A 5,039-nucleotide genomic window follows, 5' to 3' on the forward strand; every position below is an offset into this window, starting at 1 on the left:
CCTGTCAGCTCTTTGAATGTACATATATATCGATCCTGGAAAAAAAAACAAGATGGAATTATGATTTGTATTTTATTCATACTTTTTGTGCGAGGTGATGCTTCGTTATTTTTTAACCTCCAAATGCTTAGGGATTGTTTGTTTTCTCTCGTGCTTTGTGGTGCCATGAAATTTCATAATCATTTGGTGATTTCTGAGTATTTTGCTGTTGTTCATGTTATTTGTCATGTTGTTTTAGCCTCAATCTTGTTCAGCAATTTATTCAGTGTGAAGTGTTTTCGATTCCCATAAAAATTTGAGACTATAAATTTGTTGATTTCAAGTTTTCTGCAACTGTGGGTGGATGGTGTGTATAATTGTGATCAGCTGAAATGTTTGGCTCTTGTCTTGTAATGAATTTTTTAGAAAAGTAAACACAATGTAACTAAAGGTAAAAATATTTTCTAAAAAAAATAACGGTGAGTCATCATTGTAAAAAATGGTCAGATCAGAGTTTCTTATTGATTAATAAAGCCCTATTTTATTTTAATTGTCTGACAAAGCTCAACCTCTTTGACTCGACCCTGAGGCCACAGGGAAAACCAAAGCCCAGCTGCTATTCCCGATCAAGTCACTATTCTGAATGCTTTTGAGATTCTTGTTATGTTAGAAAGCTTTAATGCTAGAATTTTGCCAGCTATTTCATTTTATGACCCCAAATACTTCTTTCAAATTGCTTTCTGTTATGCAGACTTTCGATTATCAGGATTATACATGTTGCCTGGGATGATTCCAAGACATATAACATAAAGTATTTTTCCTCAGCATCTCTAAAGCTTTTTTGTCTTGCATTCTGAAATTGTCAAGGGCATAGTTTCTCTTGAGAAGTACAGTTGGTCCTCAATCTCTCTCTTTCTATCTGTATAACCACCGGGGAGAAATTTTGGTCCTAGAACATTTTATCTGATTAAGCGGGGCTGACTTTATGTGCAGACAATTTTAGAAATAATTCCTCGCTTATTGTGGCAGACTTTTGGGTTGTTAGTCCATAGATTTCTAAAGATCTATGGACTATCTCTTGTGGAGGATAAGTTGAATATGTTAACTCAATCCACAGAGAGAGAGATGGCAGAAAGTCAGATATGTTTAAACTATCCAGATGCATCTCTAGTGTTTTTATTTTGACTGTTAAACAAAGTAACAGTAGAGCGTTAACGTGTCTCTTGTACAGGCAGAGTGTTTCAGGGCATGGGAAAATGTTATTGTTCTTTTCCCTGATTGATGCTGTTTATACTGTAATATGTATATACCAATGGTGCTCGAATTTATAAAGTTTAATGCAGAGATTTTTGATACAAATAAAGTTATATGATGATGAGAAAAGAAAGCTTATGTATTTTTTTTTTCTGTGGCACAAAATACATGTGATTTTTAAAAAAAAAATTCTCGCAGTTGTACATCTGGGATGAATCTATTTTTGATAGGTTGTTTACTGTATATATACATTTGAAATATTTAACTCGAGAGAATAATAAAAGTGTTACATTTCCACTTTGAAACACATATTTCTTCATTGATGTGAGTGTTTTTTTCCCTACACGCATTCGCCAATAGCCGTTGAAATTCCCATAGTTTTTTCTGTGTCTGCTTTCTTTTAGTGGTTCTGTTTCAGAGTTTGGAAAAATTGTTGTTGTGGCTGGTTTCATTGATCGGAATAGTGGCGCCTTTCTCAGTTTTCGAATATGGTAACCTTAGGGCCGCAACTAGATGCTTGGTCACCCGGGGCAAGTGCGCATTTTGGCGCCCCCTTGTAATGTTGAAGAAGTTTGAGAATAAAATTTGCTCCCCTCTCTGGTCCATAGGTGGAGATAGACTTGGAAGTCTGGGGGGAGGGCAATGCTCTGGTCCGGGGCACGACACCCGCTTTCTTCCCCCCCCCCCTCCCTAGTTGCGGCCCTGACCTTAGTTAGAACCGTCCTCTTTTAGGAGGACATGCCCTCGTTTTCGATGTTACTTCAAGCGTCCTCCTACGTTTCGGAAAATTTGCCCTTTTGTCCTCTTCAGATTTCCGAAATTATTTTTCTCCACTTTTTTGAAACACATCTATGCATTGATATGAGTGGGGTTTTTTTTTTTTTTACCCATACGCATTCACCAATAACCGTCGATATTGCCAGAATTTTTTTTTAGTGGTTCTGTTTCAGAGTTGAGAAAATCCTCGTTGCGGCCGGTTTTATTAGGGGGAATAGTGGCACCATATATTGCGGAAATTGGGATAAGTGACGTCACTAAGGGTGCGTACACAGTCTTCCTCCTTTTTCAGTTTGTGAAACTCCTATTGCCCCCAATCAAAGCAATTTTATAGTGAGTGTGCTGTCATCTAGTGACAGAATTACTAAACAATCCTAGTCCAAGATGCGGTGAAACGTCGTTAGATGGCAGTATCAATAACTCTTTTGAAATCGAAACTATTTCGTAACGTGATCTAATTGGTGTTGACATTGGTTTACGGAAAATTCACCGACAACAGTTCGATGAGAGTCAGAAAGCGAGGGAGTGAGCGAGTGATTGAGTTACTGAGTCAAGTGAGCGAGCGAGCTACTGAGTGGATGAGTGACCCAGCGAATAAGTGAGTGAGTGAGCTAGTCAGTGATCCTAAAGATATGGCGGAAAGTTTTAATAATGACTTTATTAGAAGAAATTTAGATGATACGGAAGAAATTACAAATTGCTGTTGCACAAGAGAGTATATTCAGAATAATTCCATTAACTCTATATTTTACTCAGAATCTTCTAACGAAACGTTAAAAGGAATAATAACAGAGAATTAAAAGATAATAAAGTAAGTGGACACGCGATGAATTAACTTCCTAAAATGCTTAAAATCATCTCCTGTTATCACTTTGATATTATAAAAAACATTGTTGATCATCAGTAAGCAATGGATTATTTTTTATGATGAACAAGCTGTTACCAGCGACTTCACTGGTGTGGGGATTCTGCAATCTTCAAATGTACTCAGCGATGATTTCCTCCCATACCACTTGAACACCTCATGATCCCCCATGGGTGATGAACTTTCAGAAATCCCGTTTTAGTGCGTGTCTACATCTATATACTGTATATAAAATAACATGTCCTGACTGATTCCTCATCGCCGAGCCAAAACCGCTGAAGCTATAAATATCAAATTTTGTGAATAGTTTTGTTTCACGACGTGAACTGACTAAGAAAGGTTTTTCCTTATACGACTCCTAAGGGGGGTTCAATAATGGAGGGGATCATTCGTTGGAATCACACCGAGCCGAAACCGCTGAAGCTATAAATATGCCATTAGATCGATATTGTAATATATACAATAAAACATATAACAATCAGATTTTTTAATCATTTGTGTTTTACTAGGTTAAAACTAACTAATTCACTCACTCCATCACTCACTTACTCACTATGTTACTCGCTCAATCACTTAATCCCTCACCCACTCACATACTCTCACTAGGTCACTCATTCAGTTACTAGGCCACCCACTCACTCCTCTCTCACTGACTCAGTAACTCAATCACTCACTCCCACGCTAACTGACTCGCATCGAACTGTTGTCGGTGAATTTTCCTAGCTGTGAATTTTCCTAGTGGTGAATTGCATGGCGGTGAATTTTGCGGTGGTGAATTTTCCTAGCGGTGAATTGTTGTCGGTGAATTGCTGGCGGTGAATTTTCCGGACACGATTGACATTGCCTTGAGGGCAGGACTCGGCGAACAATATCCTCGCATTCCGCAATTTGGTGTTGGTTTGTGGATATGTGCTTCCAAATGGATTGCTCTGTCAGAAAACATCGCCAAGAATCACTGGACACCCCTTTGCACTTTTGTCACAAAACAGATATGTAAACGAGGTGCTTAAAAAAACAAGAATTTATAGTTTGCATTATTCGTGGATGTACCGTAGTCGCTGGGATTCCCCGGAACGTAACCCTCTAAAACTGGGATTTGTTGCACATTCGTTTGTGACGTCATCATTAGTAGGTCCAAGTCTTCCGCCGATTTCCATGGATTGAAGAGCTTTTAACTGAGCTTGAGAAGTGCTCAGTTAAAAGACGTGAATATCTATGCAGCCGAGCTCTTTGTTTATAAACTTTCATTGTTGAAATCGGTAGCTTAATTTAAATATCTTCTGATTAAAGACTAAAGCTTAGGGGGGGGGGGGAAGTTAGTTTACGATCTTCGCTTCCCATGCTTTGCTATGGGAAAAATACAAATACAACACCACAGCAGGCAAAATGCCCAGCGAAGTGGCTGAGAAAAAGATGCCCATAAGAAATATAGATGTCATATACTTCAAAAATAAAGCAACCCAATTTAAAATTGAATTAGAAACATTATAAACAATATATACACATGATAAAATATTGTACAATGCCCATAAAGAATACTTATGGTTGTCTTATTCTAAGTATGGACAGAGCTTCCCGATTTACCCCAACATGTTTATCGTATTTCTTTTTAAGCGTGTCAATTGTGTTACAATTTACTACCTCCGGGCGTAAGCTATTCCATTTATTAACAACCCTATTAGAGAAAAATTCCCTGCGACACCATAGCCTTGCATTGTCCCTCACCAATCGATACTGGTGTCCCCTTGTAAAAGCACAAAATTGATTGGCGGTGTACTAAAAGTTCATGGTCCATCCTATCCATCCCATTGAAAATTTTGAACACTTCGATCATATCTCCTCGACACCTGCGTTCATCCAATGTAAACATATTCAAAAAATGAAGTCTCTCTTCATAACTCAAGCCCCGTGTTCCAATAAGAACACGTGTAGCTCTTCTCTGTACCCCTTCAACCAAGTCTATGTCCCTCTGTAGGTATGGTCTCCAAAACCTTACAGCATACTCCAGTCCAGGAGAAATTAAACCTCGAAAAAGCGGAAGAATGACTTTAGGAGAACGCGAAGAGACCTTCTTGAAAATGAGACCAAGCATTCTATTCGATTTTTTGACCACCGCTGAACAATGTTCAGAAAACCTAAGCCGCTCGTCAATGAGAATTCCCAA

The sequence above is a fragment of the Pholcus phalangioides genome, unplaced genomic scaffold, assembly GCF_987345545.1.
Source record: "Pholcus phalangioides strain wild (caught in Gottingen) unplaced genomic scaffold, Ppha-v1.0 ptg000014l_1, whole genome shotgun sequence".
In the NCBI taxonomy this organism is placed as follows: domain Eukaryota; kingdom Metazoa; phylum Arthropoda; class Arachnida; order Araneae; family Pholcidae; genus Pholcus; species Pholcus phalangioides.